Source organism: Schistocerca gregaria, chromosome 5 (assembly GCF_023897955.1).
Source record: "Schistocerca gregaria isolate iqSchGreg1 chromosome 5, iqSchGreg1.2, whole genome shotgun sequence".
Classification (NCBI taxonomy): domain Eukaryota; kingdom Metazoa; phylum Arthropoda; class Insecta; order Orthoptera; family Acrididae; genus Schistocerca; species Schistocerca gregaria.
In genome coordinates, this window is record NC_064924.1 from 361,840,872 (window position 1) to 361,860,971 (window position 20,100).

Sequence of the window (20,100 nt, forward strand, 5' to 3'; positions counted from 1 at the left end):
CACCCATTTCTGGCCTTACAACACCCAACAGTTCTGTGGTGTTTCGAAATGATAACGCGGCCCCACATCGCTCTCATATCGCTCTGACATAATTCCAGGAACATGCAGGGGAGGTCCAAAGTTTGAGATGCCCGCCGTGGAGCCTAAATTTGAACCCCATCGAGAACATCTGGTACATCAATGAATGCAGACTCTAAACTATGGATCCTGCACCTTCGAACAAAGCAGAATTGTTGCCGCTCTGCAAACCATTTGCTGTCCGCTGATTTATAGACTCAGTTCAATGGGTGTTACTGCATTATGCAGTACCAGAGGAGGCACCAAGCGATATTAGGTGCCTATTACATGACATCTGCTAAGACAGTGGAATGTATTTACGCAGACTGAAGTGACGAATGAAAATTTGAACCAAGGCTGGGATTCGAACCCTGGTTTCCTGCCCTATAGGCAGATGCCACCCTGATACAGTGGTACGGACTACCCTAGCATACCTGCCTCATTCCCTTTCATTTGCCACTTCAGTCTCCACACATAAATCATAACCGTTTGACACTGGAAAAGGTCTCTGGATCCATGTGCTATGGCAGTAGAGTAGGAGAGCCTCTGGATTGCTGTTTGAGTTTGGAGCACCAATAGACTCAGGCGGGAATGGAAATTTGGGTTGAGGTGGGATGCGTGCTAAGGTAGTCAGTGCAGTTCTTCAAAGCCCCTGTTCCCTACTGGCGTGGCTTTTAGAGCATATTCCTACTTAGGTGGACAGGCAGATTCAAGTTCTGATTTCAGTAAAAGTTTTCATTCGTCGCTTCAGTCTGCAGATAGACGTCATAGAAATTATACTGGAAAAGGTCTCTGGGATGATATAGTTCCATTTGACTGGTCAGAAAGAATTATACTGTCTTTCCTTTTTACTCTATTTGACATTACCTGTGTTACCAAAAATATTTAATTTTCTATCTATGGAACTGTTGCACACGTATAATGGTGTGGTATGACTCCCCATACCGCTACCAGCGCCGTTGACAACTGTGCATCGTCGTTGATGCATGCGGACGTGCTGCAGTACTTCTCCCCAGTGCACTATCCACTTGTTAGACGTTATTTGAGTTGGAGGAATGGACAGGCCACTCCATTCATCGAATATCCTCTCTGTCCATGAGCTCCTTCATTGCAAATCTTAATGATTTCGAGCTTTCTCATCCGTGCAAATGAAGACAGGGTCGAATGCACCAAGAAATATACGCACATGGGAAAGGAGAACTGTGTCAAAATAACGTTGACCTGTGAGTGAACCATGTTCAAAAATCTGGAACTCAGTTCGCTCGTGCAAAATTATGCCTCCTCACACTACCTATACCGTCAATGCTCCTGAGTGCATTAAGTGTCTCTATCTCTTACCCCTTGAGCGTTGGTCAAGCATTATAGAATATGAACGTTTTCGTATTGCAGGTGTTGCGGCATACGAAGCGTAATGTTGCGTGAGTGTACTGACCGCAAAATCTCTGAACACGGAAGTCTCACCCGTCAACATCATTGTAACACTGCACGCCTTCCCCACGTCCATGTATTCAGGAATACATTTGGCACTGACGTCATTTTTGTGGATGACAATACGCGACAGCACACAACTGCGCAGGAGGAGGAACTCTTGGAAACAGAAGATATTTCGCGGATGGACTGGTCTGTCCGTTTCTCCGAGTTAAATCCCATTTAGTACACATAGGATCTGTGGGGAAAAGGTATTGTAGCATGTCTACATGCAGCAACGGAAATCGTCCTGGAGGAGGCGTGGCATTGTCGTATTACAAGAACTCCATGCCAGTATGACAGCATGTTTCAGGGCATGCGTTGCTCTAAGAGTTGACCACCCACATTCTGTTAAGAACCATGTCCCACATTTCGTAATGTCCTGGGGACCGTTTATAAATCGTGATGACTTCAGTATAATTATTATCTATGAATGAAAATGTCGTCTCTGTTCGTCTTACTGCATATTTATTCGTTACCTCTTGTGCTGTACTAAGTAGTTGTTCCAACGTATGGATTTTAGCTGTGTCAGTGAAGATGTCAGGGAGACGTGGTAGCGTATCAGAACTGAAAGAAAAAGCCGTAGACTCTTCCAGGAAAGCATCCGTGTTTCTGCAAAAGCGTGACTGCTTGGCTTTTGTATGTAGGCAGTGGCGCCTCGTCATAAATTCAGTCCATAGTACGGTCCGGTATTTAGTAGGACACTAGACAGTGGCCTGTATTCAGGAGGTGTACTGTTCACCTCGGAACCTTGGATGTGTGACAGACAGAGATTTATCATTTGCTCCTGGAAGGAGAGCATTGTTTGCCGCAGGTGTGGAATGAACACGCGTTTCTCTGGCGCCAATTTTAGAAGGGGAGAGCACAGATATTGGTGACAAATTTTGTCGTTAGAGGAATTCTGCTACTACGTGTCGAAGCGGGAGTTCTTCGGCAATTTGCACGGGCAGCATGGCCATTGGAAGAGAAAATTTTTTGCGACTCCATGAGGATTTGGTGTCAAGGACTGAAGAGAGGAGAGATCATCGAGACATTCAATGGAGGTTTACCATAGGGGATGGTCTGGGCAGTTGGGCCCAGTACGTTGTACGTTTTGCAAATTGACGGAGAGCCGCCACAGAGGACACTCGTGGTTCCTTCGGCGCGCCATCCGTGATTCTTTGCACACCTCGGCGCGAGGGTACACCGGGTGCGCCCTTTGCAGTTGCACACCTATCGTCAGTTTTCACATCACTCGTTGGGCTGCACAGTGCAGAGCATATCGACAGCTTGGACCTATCAGCAGTCTTTACCAGAGGACATAGTCCTCACTGCGGTGAGTTCATCGGATCTACAGCCATGTACTTCACTCAACGTATGTTGTATTGATGTTCAGCGATCGGTTCACATTCTCGGTCAGTACCTCACATATACTTAAAAAACGTTGTTGCTATTATCCTCAGGGAGGCATCGTTCTAGCTTGACCCCTGCCACCCCCCTTTTTCCTTTAATAACTTTGCCAGCCATTGATGTCATCTGTCGCAGTGAATTTTGTTTCGGGTTTGTTTTTTGTAGTTTGATCTGTGTGCTATTCCGGGGACTCACGTGTGGGATTTGTAACAAGTGTGAAAAGATCAATATTTTATTTCAGTATCCTATTCATCCTGACCATTTGAATTATAATGGGAGCTGAGGCTACGTAACAAGAGTAGGAAACCTTGCAAAGGGCATTAATAATTATTAAGATTATTAATTATTTAGAGATGCAGCAAGTGATGTTCGTGCAGAGTACTTCAGTCCGAGGTTTTATGATTAAGAGTAGGCCCTACGGAGAGAAATGATAGTGTCCTACAATTTATCAGAGAAAAAAACCTTGCAGTTTGATAAGTGTTACGGAAGGAAGAATATATACTTACAGTGTAACGGTGTAGTACGTGTAAGTAATCGTGTTTAATGATCATGAACAATCGCCCATTTGTTTAAATATAAAATCAGTGTGCTGTTTTTGTTGTTGTGGACTTAGGTCCAGAGACTGGTTTGATGCAGCTCTCCACGCTACTCTATCCTGTGCCAGCTTCTTCATCTTCCAGTACCTGCTGCAACATACATCCTTCTGAATCTGTTTAGTGTATTCATCTCTTGGTCTCCCTCTACGATTTTTACCCTCCACGCTGCCCTCCAATAGTAAATTTGTGGTCCCTTGATGCCTCAGAATATGTCCTACCAACCGATTCCTTCGTGTAGTCAAGTTGTGCCACAAAATTCCCTTCTCCCCAATTCTATTCAATACCTCGTCATTAGTTATGTGATCTATCCATCTAATCTTCAGCATTCTTCTGTAGCACAACATTTCGAAAGCTTCTATTCTCTTCTTGTCTGAACTATTTATCGTCCATGTTTCACTTCCGTACATGAATACACTCCGTACAAATGCTTTCAGAAACGACTTCCTGACACTTAAATCTATACTCCATGTTAACAAATGTTTCAGAAGCGCTTTCCTCGCCATTGGCTGTCTGCATTTTATATCCTCTCTCCTTCGACCATCATCAGTTATTTTGCTCCCCAAATAGCAAAACTCCTTTACTACTTTAAGCGTCTCATTTCCTAATCTAATACCCTCAGCATCACCTAATTTAATTCGACTACATTCCATTATCCTCGTTTGCTTTTGTTGATGTCTATCTTATATCCTCCTTTCAAGACACTTTCCATTCCGTTGAGGTGCTCTTCCAGGTCCTTTACTGTCTCTGACAGAATGACAATGTCATCGGCGAACCTCAGAGTTTTTATTTATTCTCCGTGGATTTAAATTCCTGTGTGTGTGCTATCCTGTAGGAATCAAACTATTGTCGGTGGGCATTTAATGTCCATCCCGTCTCAATATCTCATCATAAAATGTTCTTCATACATTCGTTCCCCACAAAGAGCTATATTAAAGTGATCTATCTGACATTTACCTTCATCAATATTTTTAACGTCGAATTAGGTAATATGGAAGGAAGCAGTATGCAAGATGGAAGTTCAGAGATTGCAGCTTCAAGCACCGTCTTCGTACATCACGATGTAGGCACAACTCACTCACCTACACCTCTTAACCTCTTCCTACAGAAACCATATATGAGCAGTGACCCAGATATAAAGTGAGTTACGTGTGCGTTAAAAAAATGCAACATGAGCTTGTAATTCCAGCGAATATATAGTTTAATGAAATGATACCTTTTTGAACTACTTGAGTAGTTGTTATATTTACTTAGTGTTTCCATAGGGCATAAGTTTCAAAAGAAGATCAATAGTTCTCATCAGCTGATTTTGTATTATTTGTTGTTGTAAGTTAATGAGATAATTTTTGTGGCCCGCATTTATATACTAGCAGAACTGTTCGAAATTAAGACAATTCTAAAGTTGTCGTTGCTATGTATTTAGAAGCTTATATGTGTGTTTTGAGTGCAATTTTGTTACCAAAGTAAAGTTAAGTTGCTTGAGGACATTAGTATGGAGAAAAATTAATAATACCGATACAGTTATGATACATCCATTTAGGTTATGTTTCTTGGCGAAATGTACTGTATTTCTCATGAACTTTGAGTGAGTCTTATTTGATTTCCTTTATAGAAAGACCACATCAGCTATTCACCATTCCCAAAACAACTGCTGTGTGTCAGGAGCAATGACTGATAAGTGTCTTCCGAACAGGCGAGGATGCACTACCACTACTGGTTGGAATACGCAGAGATCCCTCTCACATGCCAAAAATAGGTAATGACAAAAGGACACATTAACGTACAGGGAACAGAGACGTTTAAGATTAACATACGAGAGATGTTTTGAGTGTAAGAATTTCACTTACTTCAGTCAAAAGACCTTTTAGGAAATGTCAAAATTTATGAAAGATTAATAATTTGTTATTTGTTTTAATTTTTATGTAATTTTTTAAAATTTTTTTACGTACGTAATTTTTTGGAATATTGAACCATATGGAGGTAGTATTCATGGCCAGTTCATTCCCCTAATTTCAATTTTAGCCACATTAAACGTATAAACACACACACCCGCACAGCTGTGTATTTACGTGCACTTGGTTTCACAGTAAACAATAGTTCATCTGATGATGAGTTGCAGTGGTTCGAAAACTAGATGAGCCTGCAATGGCTCGAAAACTTCGAAAACTATTTAGCGATACAATAAATCTCTCACGTTCAACAAGCACCTTGTTGCATATTATATCTGCTTATATACGTATATTTATAGATCATAGTCATCCACAGTGGACTTAAAATTGGAAACTGCCTTAAAATGTGTAAGAAACAGAAATGTTAGGATACCTCGAATGAAAAAAGACGCGTAATGAAAGTTGGAAACACTGCATCATCAGGCTATAATTTATGGAGTAGAATGATGTCGCTGAAACTGTGCAATATTTCGTGTAAAGAAATCCTTATAGATGCCCTCCGATGCGACCATCGAACGCCACAGCAACACTTACCGTGTCGGGATGATGTTTCTGAGTTAAGTTATTTGAGAAGTAAAGACCACACAGCAGAGGAACGTAAATAAATAATAGCTGTTTTGTGTCTCGATTCCACTAGACGTGAACACCGATAGTACAATTAGCTGTACTCAATATTTACTTCAGGTCTTAAACGCGCAATTTCCGAAATATTATTCATCTGCCTTTGCTTTCATGTTTAGATTCACTGGATACAAAAACGTGAAAAACAATGAATTTTATTTACTGAGTGAAAGATACGTCATAAGATTGTGAACGTTCCACTATAGTTAGATCCCAGTCCATGTGCTGGGACCCAAGTGCAGAGGCTTTTTGCCGAGTTAGTTTCTGTGCTACAGGAGTTATATTCACATAATTTATGATTGCCGTTGTTCCACGATAGGATATAATGTTTGCAAACCCGCTTGTGTAGTTTCAGTCAAGTCGTTGACGTACGTCAAGAAAAAGAAAGAAGAAGTAGGTCACGCGCACACTTTGAGCTACGCAAATAGCGCACAGTGTTCCATGAAATGCAGTGTCATTTCCTTTTTCGTGAGAGTGAAGGACACCATTTAGCTTTCGTTTTTCCAGATGGCAAATAAAGAATTCGTGACCTAAATCTTAATTCAAACATGCTGTAAAATGCGTACAACACAATTTAGTGAATTTTAGAAAAAAAAGCACCCTTCTACCGCTACAACGACTCAACAACTGTCAACATTTGTTTGTTTTCAATGTTCTCGTGAAACACAGTTGAGAAAGGGTTTTGTGTCTCTTCATATTCCGGCTAGTGAATACTTCTGTATTTTTATGCAATAGATGATCTAAATTCATTACAAAATCCTGCACGTTCTATTTTTTGTGGCAGCATCTCTAGACGATGTCGATGATCTGCTACAAGACCTTAAATTTTCCGTTTAAATTGTGAACTCTGTGCCGTTTTCTTCCACCGGTCATGATTTCGGCAATATGCTGACTGCAAGTATACTTTATTTACTTTATATCAAAGGGTTTCTGATGATTAACTGACTTTGTCAGCTGTATTGGAGGTGATCTAAATACGGTTGATGTTCTTATTACAGAAGTTTACTTTCCCAGAGCGTACAAACATACAGAATGATACTTCTATAATAAGAAGAACAACCGTGTTGAAAGTGTTGCTGCTATGATAAATTACGATGGTACACGTACTGCCACAGTTCTTCCTCGATGATCCACCTAACAGACTTTGAATAGAAGTCTTGTCGGCGCCTTGGCTGCGACTTTACTGCATTCTAGTCAAAGAATGAGTTGTTTGTACCGGATTCTATGTCTCGGAGCAAGGGTCTAGCATTGCTTTATAAATTTAATTCCAGATATAACATTATCTTAGCTTTTTTTCGATAAACCCATTGGAGCCGCTAGTACTTAAGATTGACTCTGAGTTCGTGTATTTGCCTATCCACGAACTTCCAAATCAAAACTTAGTGACCTTCCGATTATTTGTTCCAAGAGTTTGCAATAGATTTAGTTATATCTCACTTTTCCCATGTGATACATACTCTCAGACTGTATCAGTCTACAAATAGTGGCAAGAGAATAACAAAGAGAATAAAGCTTCACACTATCTGGGGAAACATATATTAATAGTTTCTTAATTTCTCTTATAAAATTCCTCATCATCTGCACTGAAGATCGTGAAACGAAGTAGCATGCATGTTACTGGCGTGATCTTTATACTGCAGCTTAAATGGGAGACAGTGCACAAGAGTTTAGGATTTCTGTGCTGTGGCTTTCAGAATTCAGATCCCTTGCAAATCAATCAGAGTCCTAGAACTTCGTGGTGAGGAATGAAGGGCAGCCCCGATACGGTGCTCTCCTAAATGCGAAATTTGAGTGAGTACACTACAAATCACCAGTGGTTCCCATGGGAAAGGATGTAGTACTTCCCCCTTTTTCCGACATACCACGACATATGCGGTAAGGTTTTTCCCTGCTGTAATATGGCTGGCTGCTTGAAGATAGTGTGGACCAACGACTCTAAGATCTGATAATGTAGCATAATTTGATTAGATTTCCTACGATACTAATTAATCGAGATTACACATTGCATCAAGCTGCGACCCATACTATTACACTCAGCTCATGTTCGCTTTTCCACTCAACAATGCACGGTGTCAGAACGTCATCGCTGTAGCGTCTGTCACACATGGTATATTTTGATCACTATAGACAGCTTGGAATGACACTCGCCCAAAAACGTGACAATCAGCAAGCCACCAACGACGTTGAAGGTTCTAGACAATGAAACTGGACGAAATGGCATATATGGCACTACTCGGGCCATCAGCAGACGGCATCGAATCGTTGGCACACGTTGGGTCACACGTTTATTGCAATCCAGCGTCGAGCTAGCAATACTGATGGCGAAGCTGTGCAATCTGTTAAAGCAGTACGGACAAAGTCGTGACAGTCGTACAGTCCTGTAATCAGATTGGATTTAAGATTTATTCTATTCTATTCACTGATACGCTTACGTATCACTATCATAGTAAAACGCACGTAAGAATCAAAATATCATCTCAGGAGAAATCTGTTTCCGTTGACCATTTAGACCTCCTCGTTGGAAGCCAGCCACATTGTTATACTGCCTCCTTCGTCATCACATGGGTCGTACGGTTCTTCAACATGAACCCGAAAGTGGGGTAACATCTCTTTGCCTTTGTAGCCAAACACCTCCGTCCTTCGCGCACCACCAATGGGCATGCGCGGCCTACACCGTGACGACTTATTGCTATTGTGCATGAGCTCGCCCTCAGTAGTTTACCCCCGACAACTGTAGCACGGCCATCCACGGACAAGTGAGGTCAGTCATATGGCACAACGATTTTATGAGCATTTGCAGAAGTCGAATATGACTTTGAGTGGGTGTGTGATTCTCTAGAGCCGTGTCAGATCGTCTCCTGCAATTCACATGAGAGAGATATGTCGCGAGTACACTGTGGCACCAATAATTTGTGGCCGAGCAGGAGGTAAGAAAGCGTTAACTGGAGCATGGTCTCAGTCACGAGCCTTCCTACGAACGAGGAAGGAAACACAGGGTCCATTGCAGTGCCTTGTGTAGCGGACAGCCTGTTTACTGAAGTTGTGGCCGCGACCGGTGAGCTTAGATTACAGTTTTGACACGGAGTGCAGGTTGTTTGTTTGCCACTTGTCTGTGTTACGCACGGAGGACGGGGATCGTACGAATAACGTAGAGCAAACGGGCATCGGGAAATGTCTCTAGACCATCATTACCTCGATGGCATGTACCAAATACCGTGCAGAGATGGATTCACCAGCAACAGGCGTAAACTGTCGGCTTAGCATTTTTTCGCTGCTGTGCGTCTAGAGTACGGCACCATGGAGGCATTAGCACAATGTTCTGCGGAGGCTGCTGCAGGTCAATCAGGTGTGTGTGACATTGTCCTGTCAGTCATTATGCTTCGTACGGTATTGTGTTGGTGGGTGTTTTCACAGTCTCCTAGGAGGACATCAAAAGCAAACTAGCAAATGGGCAAAAAGGGCATTCCTGACCAAGAGAAGTCTACTAATGTCAAACATCGGCCTTAATTCGAGGAAGAAATTTCTGAGAATGTACGTCTGGACTACAGCATTGTATGATAGTGAAATATGGACTGTGGGAAAAGCGGAACAGAATAGAAGCATTTGAGGTGTGGTGCTACAGACGGATGTTGAAAATTAGGTGGACTGATAAGGTAAGGAATGAGGAGATTCTGCACAGAATCGGAGAGGAAACGAATATGTGGAAACCACTGATAAAGAGAAGGGACAGGATGATAAGATATCTGTTGACATCAGGGAATGATTTCCACGATACTAGATGGAGCTGCAGAGGGTATAAACTGTAGAGGAAGAAAGAGATTGGTATACATCCAGCAAATAATTGAGGACGTAGGTACCAAGTGATATTCTGAGATGAAGAGGTTAGCACAGAAGAGGACTTCGTGGCGGGTCACATCAAACCAGACAGAAGACTGAAAAAAAGTCATGTTCGTGCTGTTCGTTTTCTAGTGTTGCCTACCGCACGTGAGTTAGTGTCTCTTTAAATTGTGTATGTTGGATCGCTGGTCTCTCGTATAAGTCGGGGGGGGGGGGGGGGGTGTCTGGTATGACAGGTCAAGTTTTATTCTCGTTGAATCTTGTGTATTAAATTTGGTGTATAACGTGAGTTGTCATGTATTTATGGCTGCAATCATCTGTCCAGACGCTGCAAAGAATTACCATGGTTTAATAAGACGTAAAGATTTAAATTTCTGTAGTTAACTCTGTACATGCCTTCTAGGCGCTACAGTCTGGAACAGCGTGACCGTTACGGTTGCAGGTTCGAATCATGCTTCGGGCATGGATGTGTGTGATGTCCTTAGGTTAGTTAGGCTTAAGTAGTTCTAAGTTCTAAGGGGCTGATGACCTCAGAAGTTAAGTCCCGTAGTGCTCAGAGCCATCTGTACATGCCATGTATGTTTATGTGCAAAGTTTTGGCTGAGTATCCACTTTAAAGAATTAGCTGAAATATTATTTTCGATATTTTGACTTTTAATATTGGCCATTAGTACTCAGTTTATCGTCTTCACGGTATCATTGTACTTCCATAATATACGTTTTCATACAATGTGCATGAGAGATTACAGCCATGTATTTGTTATCAGTTATATTGATTAAAGATTTGTTGTCTTTCAGCATAATGGTTCAAATGGCTCTGAGCACTATGGAATTTAACTTCTGAGGTCATCAGTCCACTAGAAATTAGAACTACTTAAACCTAACTATAAACCTAACTACCCTAAGGACTTCACACGCATCCTTGCCCGAGGCAGGATTCGAACCTGCGACCGTAGCGGTCGCGCGGTTTCAGACTGTAGTGCCGGTAACCGGTCGGCCACTCCGGCCGGCTTTCAGCAAAATGTAATGAATATATTTCGAGATACGCCAGTTTGAATTCGCATTGAAGTGATGTGTAAAGTTCAGGTTTGGTTTCTGTCAGCAAATGATGAAGTTAAAGCTGTATAGTAACGCGACCAGCATCTTCTACTCTCCCACTCCCGCGATTCCCGTCATTGCAATGGTAATAGAGCGTCTTACGATCCACGGATCTGTGGGTTATGGGTCCATCACTTTTCCCCATAACGTGTGTAGCAGTTTACTTGGCACACATCGAAGTGTTTGCTACTTTGGCGCAACTGCCGCACTAAACTTGTCCACAAACGTCTCTACACAAGAACATACTTGGTGTGTACATATGGACAGCTTTACATCTCAAGAAAGCAGGATAGCTTATTGCAGCATTTAAATACTTGATTACAAACATAAATACAAAACTCACGTGTAACACAAATTTTAACTATCAGGAGCGAACGAAACTTGGCATGCCATAACAAATCCCTTGACATACCGGAGACCAACGAAGTGGCATACTTAGTCCAACTTGACACTAACTCACATGTATTAAACATTACCAACACAACACCATGAACAGCACGATTATGACATAGAAGACGTCTAAAAACTCAAAAATACACAATATCGTACAAATCATAATAACAGGAAGAACAGTATCCCTGACACACATGATCGACCTGTAGCTGCCACAGGTGAGCACGATGCTGGTGCCTGCGGGGCGCCCGTGCTCTGGACACGCACAGCAGCGAGAAAATGGCAAGCTGACAATTAATGCCTGTTGCTGCAAATTCAAAGCGCTCGCTGCAGCATGGAATTCGGTAGTCGGCATCGCGGTAATGACAGGCCAGCAGCTAGTTGGCAATGCTTTTTGCTCCACGACTTCCAAGTGGCGACAGTCATCCGTGCATGACACTGAGAAGTGGCAGGCATACAAATAGGCCACAGCTCCGGACTGCACTCCATTTTCAACGGTCACGGGCACAGTTTCAGTGCACAGGCTGGTCGCTACCCACGGTACTGAAGCAGGCCACGTGTTTCCTTCTTCGTTCGTAAACAGACCCGTGACAAAGCTAAGATTGTTTACGTCACTGATGTTGATTGCCAGAGATGAGCTGGCACAGCTCATCTCTGTTCTACTAACTTTCGTGGCCGAGAAGCACATCACTCGGATTTGCTCCAAGAGAGCTTTGGAAGAACGTCAGCCATTTGCATCTTTAGAATTCGTGGGCACATTGGAATTAATTAACTTTAATCATCAACATTTCTCGGTCTTATTTCGTGACCACCTTAATGTATAGACTGTACGATCAGTTTTTCGGAGCTGTCCGCTGTGCCCAACGGTCCTGTAAAATATGTATCTTACATTGTTTTAGGTTTGAGTTAAACCCGATTTTATTAAAAGAGTTTATTTGGTCCAACTTGGTTAAGTTACAAAGCTAAGATTGTTTAAGTCACTGGTATTCGGGGTGGGCTGCCTAGTTCCTGTCTATGGGATTTCAGCCCTGTTGATAATTTATGAATATTATCAGTGCTTGTTATGTGTAATTTATTTCGCACTCAGGATTTATGTAAGTTCAGTTCTGCAGTTTGCTCTTTTAGTTTGTCTTGTGCGTACTGTTATCTAAATTTTATTCATAAATTACTTTATTTTATATTTGTTAATTTGTTCCTAATCTCAGGCTCTTTGTGGAGACAACCAATACCTCCTTATGCGGATTTAAATATTCTTCCTCTGGTTTACTTAAAGGTTAAATTTCATATTATTGTTATTGTTACCCACTGCATGTTGTTATCTGACGTGATTACAGGCGTTGATATATTATCTAAATGTTTATTCATGCTTGACGTATTATTCTGGAAAACCTGTTAACTGAAACGTTTTTCTGTGCTCCAGTAGTAGCTGAATCCATAATGTTCTTTATTGAAGTTGTTTCGAGACAGAACCATCTGAGTGAGATGAAGTTCTGCACAACGTCACGATTTGAAACGATAAATTGCCATATTTATTGCTAATTTTTTTGGATGGTAGCAAATAATTACATTCATTTGAACATGTCAAATTTCACGTGTTAAAAACGATCATAGTAAGAGTTTACAAAATTTATCAAATAAAATTAACTTAGCTTTACTGGATGACCCGTTATGTTTTTTGTAGCTTGGCAGCTTACCACTCGCTGCTCCTCGCTAACTAACCTTGTCACGTAATATTGGAATCTGCTTGCAATATCCTACTTCATTTTACGGTTATCCACTGTCAGACCTTTCACTCACACAAGAACGGGATCTGCTGGTCTTTCCTTAATACCATCTCTTTGCAGTCTTTATCCCTTGTTGCTCGCACGCTGTTCTACATACCCTCAGAATTCCAGGTGACCTTGGACATATTCCCTGAGTTCTGCAATTTTCAAAACGCTCGCGTTTTTCTATCTATTTTATAATATAATTCTGTGAATTATGTACCATATAATCATTAAATGAAATAACAAGTTTACTGTTACCAGTCACCGGTTTATTTTTCCTCTACGTTTTTCGAAGGTTTAAACCTCCATCATCGGGTCGATTTACATTAGTTAGTATTACATATGTGTGTGTGTTGTGTTAAGATGTTGGAGGAACTTGTGGCACTGCCTAGTATCTTATAATCCCGTGCACTAGGTTTCTCTTATTAAATACCTCTTCCCTAAGCGAAGATATCTGTTTTCAGTCCTCTTCTAGAAACAGTAACGCTGGACGATCGATTTCTGTAGATAATACAATACAGAATGAGATTTTCACTCTGCAGCGGAGTGTGCTCTGATATGAAACTGCCTGGCAGATTAAAACTGTGTGCCCGACCGAGACCAGAACACGGGACCTTCTGCCTTTCGCGGGTAAGTGCTCTACCATCTGAGCTACCGAAGCACGACTCACGCCCGGTACTCACAGCTTTACTTGTGCCAGTATCTCGTCTCCTACCTTACCAGGCACACAGTTTTAATCTGCCAGGAAGTTTCATATCAGCGCACACTCCGCTGCAGAGTGAAAATCTCATTCTGGAAACATCCCACAGGCTGCGGCGAAGCCATGTCACCGCAGTATCCTTTCTTTCAGGAGTGCTAGTTCTGCAAGGTTCGCAGGAGAGCTTCTGCAAAGTTTGGAAGGTAGGAGACGAGATACTGGCAGAAGTAAAGCTGTGAGTACCGGACGTGAGTCGTGCTTGGGTAGCTCAGATGGTAGAGCACTTGCCCGCGAAAGGCAAAAGGTCACGAGTTCGAGTCTCGGTCGGGCACACAGTTTTAATCTGCCAGGAAGTTTCAATACAATACAGGTTCCAGACTTAATAGGCCAGAGACTATTCATACAAAAATAAAAGTGCGAAGAAGCGCCGATCTATTGGGTAGCTTACTTGATAGTATTAGCTCTAACTGCGATGTTCGTCTGTATTTTTAGTATTCCATAAAGAAGACAAGGAAATCGAATACGAACTACGTTACTTTTCAGACTAAAATGCCAATAACTTCGCTCTTTCTTTCTGGCAACTGCTGCCGACTAATGGCTACGCACCATCTACGACCACTGCTTGTCAATAAAAGTTTCTCTACCACATGAAAAACCTGTTAACGTCCTCCACACTTCTAAGTGTGATGGAGGCAACTCATTAGGTCGTACAAGCCAAAAGTATCGCGGCGATTTTTTTCCTCTTGGTCTATATGTCTTACCATTTTCCGTTTTCAGATTTTTAATTAATGGAATTCGGTAATTGCCTCTGCTGTGCATATATAATTCGTTCCTCCCCCTGTCGCAGCTTATTTCGAGTACAAATCTTGTTGATAAAAGAAGCATTGGTTGCGACCATGGAAATGATGATTACAAGTGTAGAGCGGTGCTCAAGTGATAACCTCCAAGAAATTTGTAATAGAAAGCCTTCTCAGGTAAAAGCTCATGCTGAAAAATAGGTTACTCAATTGCTTTGTGTATACATTTAATGCAAGAGACTGCAGTGAAACTGGGTATCATGCTACTCTATCCTTATTTGAACGTAAAAATTTAGTTAAGATAAAATCCTTTATTTTTGTCATAGTTTAACTTTTGTATTGGATACGTGTGTCTGTACTATCTGAGTGTATTGAACTCGTATGTCTGTTTTGTCTGAGTGTATTGAACACGGGTATCTGTAATATCTCAATGTACTGAACACTTACGTGTGTGATACATGAGCGTATTAAACTCGTATGTCAGTAATGTCTGAGTACTGTGACACTATTTGTTTATATTTACCGTTCAGTTTACTTTGAATGGTTCAAAGTGGCTCTGAGCACTATGGGAATAAACTTCTGAGGTCATCAGTCCCCTAGAACTTAAAACCACTTAAACCTAACTAACCTGAGGACACCACACACATCCATGCCCGAGGCAGGATTCGTACCTGCGACCGTAGCGGTCGCGCGGTTCCAGACTGAAGCGCCTAGAACCGTTCGACCACATCGGCCCGCTTACTTTCAATGATTTAGATACAGAATGTCGACATATTATTCGACTAACAAGTAAGACCAATAAAATGCCTCTTCACCTTGGATATTACAATAAGGATTTTTCAATACATAACGCTTTAATGTTACACGGCTTAGAACTTTTTATATGTATTTCGCACATTAAGAACATTTCCAGAAAATTTAGAATCTAGCATAACGCCAACATAATAATAAATTAACTTTCTCCGTCCCCATTTGTTCAATAACTTGTACCCAAAAATTCGTATTTTGTTCACCATTGTAATGTTCCCACAATTTTCCAAACGTCATGCTTTGGTCATTTGATGTAACGTAAAGTTGCTATCATTCATTTGGTACACTTTAAAAGCTCTTTATTGTCGTTGAAGCAAAATAGTTGAAATTTAATTAATTGTACTATTTAAAGTAAAAAGTTTGCCTGTATTCGACTGAAACCAAAACAGCAAATCTAATTCGAAATTCCGTTCATATTAAAATTATCTGAATAGAACACAGTAAATCTGTAATTATATCTAAAGTTTTAGAATGTTACTTATTATTATCAAGAATTATTGGTAAAATTGGTGAATTGTAAGAGACTCAAATGCTCAAGAATGTCATCTTTCAGGCTCACGCCAAGTATAAATGTCAGGTTGCAGTTTGATTCTAAACCCCGCGTACGAAATACGTGACTTGTATTAATTTATGTTGTGATTTAGTGATTCTCCTGAGATTGGCATTTGTGTGATTTTTGTTACATGACGTGGAAAATAAATCCAGAATACATTAATCGAAGTTTTGTTGATCGTTTATTTACAAACAGCGGTGTGCAATTAATATTCAAACTTTTAAAGTACAATGTCAGAAACATTAGAGAACGAAGCCATCAGCAGAAAGGAGACATGTATACATTATTTTGAAATAACGATTTTCAGATAATTTGTAGTATTCAACAGGTTTCTCCGAAACTGGCGCTGTGGCCTTGAGATGATGCAATGCTGCTTATGTGACGCAGATTATCGTACCACCTTGAATAACGTTTCACTACGTCGAAGTAGCTCATAAATTAAATAAGGTGAATGGAACGGTCTCATTTCAACCAACACATTATCAACTGTTGCCGGTGTACTCGGCCGCTTCGAGGATTGGGGACTTAACCACACACCAGTCAGCGTGGTGAAACAAAACCTCCGCTGGCTGAGACAAATATTCAGGTCATGGCTACTGACTGTGTAATTTAACGCAGGCCGCCTAAGACCAGACAAGGCCAAGCGCTGTGCTGGGTGGAGCTGTGTATACTTACGTTTCTGAAAGCCATTCTGCGGCCCCTAAGTGGACACGTCCAAGGTCCAAGGGTACCTGCTTTTAAAAGAAAGTCTCAAAATGCTCACAAGGCTCATGGAGACTGCGTAGTAGCGAGCCTTCAATCCATCAGAGTTCAAAGCAATAAGCTTATACATCGCTGGACGAATCTGTATCTGTTTACCGTGGCCCACTTGCACCTATACCGTACCGTGATCAGTTCTCTGTGTAGTATCTGGAAATGTTGACTGTCCTGTGGGCTATTGAGTTTGCCGTGCAGGCTCCATTCGTTATTCATATGACGGAGACTCTGTTTGGCGCTCCAGGAAAGACAATGCAAAGAACTCAAACTAACCGCGGATAAATAATAAGTGCTCACAGTATCGTGCGTATGGCGACTACATTCGTGGAAAAGACAGGAGTATATTACAAGATGTTTCCTTAGTACCGACATGACCTTAGTCTCGTCACCGGTAGAGACTACCGGTGTAATTTTTTATAACGTTGACTTCACATTTCATCCATGACATGAATTGGGGAAAAGACTTTCTTCATATGTTCGCGAATGAGGTAAACACTATCGTCTAATCATAATGAGTGGAACAAAACGTCGTTAGAAAAACTGCACCGTTTCGAAAAACCACTTATATGTCAGAGGGCAGGCCTATGATCAGATAGCTAACAAAGGAAAGTGACTTTGAGAAGTCGCCGCTTCTCTTTTAATACCTAATAAGTGAGTGTCAGGTTTCCTAGAAATTAAAAAAGGTGAGGTAAAAGCTCGCGCAATTAAGCGGTATACGACAAGTTTTAGACAGGACCTGCGATTCTCATTCAATACTTAAATAATTGAATGTAAAAATTCCTAGTAATTCTAAAGGCGGGATGGAGGCTCAAGCGACTTATCAGCAAACAACAACAATCTTAGACTTTTGGTGACGTATCACGAATCCTTTTGCACTGCACTCCACTAATTACTAAGTGGAAAATAAATCATAAAGAAGCAGATCCTGTTTTTCAAAGTCTTAGTTAACAACGAATCATTGACAGAATACGTAAATCTAGTTGTATCGAAATGGAATTTTTGCTACAAGATTCGTTGAATAAAGCAAACAATCTATGTGTTAAGCTCTACCTCTTGTTGTAAATCGAGAAGGATATCGGTAGCTCTCAGCTAAACCAATAATTAACATCTAATGAGGAAGCAAATCTAAAAACAAATGTTAACAACTAATCAGGAAGCAAATTTAAAAACAAATGTATTCCTACCATACAGAACTTTTTAAACTCCATTTTATTAAAAAAATAAAAGAAATAATTTTGCATTATTTTTCACAAACACCAAATTTTAAATTTATAACTCCACTTATTCTTTGTGCAGATACACTCAGAAATTCACGCCCACATTTATAATACTACAAGCAGTATTTCAAGACTAACTGACACAGCTACTAATAGAGCATGTAAAGACAAAATCTTCTACCTCGTGATCATGTTATTGTTAGTGGCTGTATAAAACATTATGTACTTACTATTTATCAGTGCTATTCCAGAAACACTTTTTTGCTAATGCGTTAATCGTTGTTAAACCAAGGTTTCGTGTACTGCATTAAATTGTGTGCTTTTGACTTACTTCATCGGATATCACAGAAATCGTCTTTGTATGTTTCGTGATGTTTTTTACGTTTTCCACGTGGAGCGTTACAATTGCCAAGATGTTGTACACAATGTACTACTTGCATATTTACCCACATTCATCTTCAATATGTGGTTGTGCTTCTGTTTGCTCATATTATAAATTACTACAAATCATACTTCATAATGAGAATAGAAAGTACTCGAACAACTTACAATTTCGCGTAACGAACAATTTACTTATTAATCGAAGTGGGAAATACGTCGGCTGGCACTAAAATGTTAGTGACACCAGGAGTTTCAAAAGGTTGAACTTAAATATCCTGCTACTATATGGGCAACGCAAATGCGTACAAAACAGTTGAGAGTTAGCAACGACTCTCTCCCCGTCTTTCAGCTGTCAAGTAATGAGTTATTGAAATCAAAGCGTTCGTAGTTCTATTGAACAGATGATCCGTGTGATTAATGTCTAAAAATTGGCAGAGCTCGTGAAAGCATTACAAGAGTGTACAATTTGGTGTAAGACAGCCGACGGGTAAATATATACAAAATAGCAACCACACGTGAATGTCAGAGGGAAGAATTTGATACATTGTAACGGGGGTAAAAAACCAAAGCCTTGTGCAAGACATGCGCCGCGTTTGCTTGTAGGACGCGGCTGAAAGTAAATGTGAAAACGAACTCTACGCCAAGTCGTGACTGGTTTGAAGAATAAACAAAGTTTTTACTGGACCCATTTGTTATTGTGTCACGTCAAACTCTGAACAGCTGTCAGAGCTGTAGCTGATGGGCCTGTACCCAAAGGAAGTTACATCTCCTTCATCCACTGCATCAGCGTGTCACGGGATGAAAGCGGAAGACATCTCACTCATGATCTTGAAATCAGCAAAATAATAACTGACGAAAGCTACGCCTGCGTTTGGACCAACTGTGTACAAAAATGTAGGAGCATACGGTTGGACTGGAAAAGAAGAGAATTTACCTGTCCACAAATGTTAACTGGCAGTGGTAAAGTCAAAGGATTTGACTTATGAGTTGTTGGTAAGTCCTCTCGAATTTTGAACCCTTAGTCCCATAAACAAAGAAAATTCTAGCTGTAACTTTTTAGATTCCAATGAACATATTGCAGCAGCAGTAGACACTGATCAGCCTAAACATTATGACAACTAAAGCGGCAGTAAAAGCCAGGATATGGGGTGCCATTGGGGAAATACCTTGAGAAAAGTGACTTTGACAAATGACAGATTATTATTACGCAGAACCATCGCGTTTCGACCATAGATCTTTGCAAACGTGTCGGATCCTCAGGTGAATCACGTTTTGGCTACACTAGGTCGATGGTCGTCTCCACAAACGCCGTCAGCGAGGTCAATGATGGCTCGAAACGTGCAACTCACCATGGACCCAGGCTGGTGGGAGCAGTATAAAGGTAGGGGAGATATTCTCCTGCGCTTGTATGGGACCTGTGGCAGTAATCGAAGACACACTAGCAGCTAAGAACCATCTGCATCCCTTCGTGCATCGTGCTGCAGTGGTTTGAGGAGCATTATAGCGAATTCATGTTGATGTGTTGATGTCTCGGCTACCAAATTCGCCTGATGTCTACCCTATGAAACCATGTGGTTCGCTATCAGGCACCATCACCGCGTACGAAAATCAGTGGCCCGTTATTTAGGCGAATTACATGCCTCATGCCTCCACAAACCTACCAATAAGCTGCCGAATGCCTGATAAGCAGAAACAGTGATGTACTGTATCTCGTTCCAA

At 41.1% G+C, this 20,100-nt stretch overlaps 1 protein-coding gene across 1 annotated transcript in view; it reads right to left on the reverse strand.

The window, feature by feature from the left end:
• The window catches only part of LOC126272571 (uncharacterized), a 65,581-nt gene that overhangs the window by 10,968 nt on the left and 34,513 nt on the right, over nucleotides 1-20,100 (reverse strand). The window lies entirely within an intron of this gene.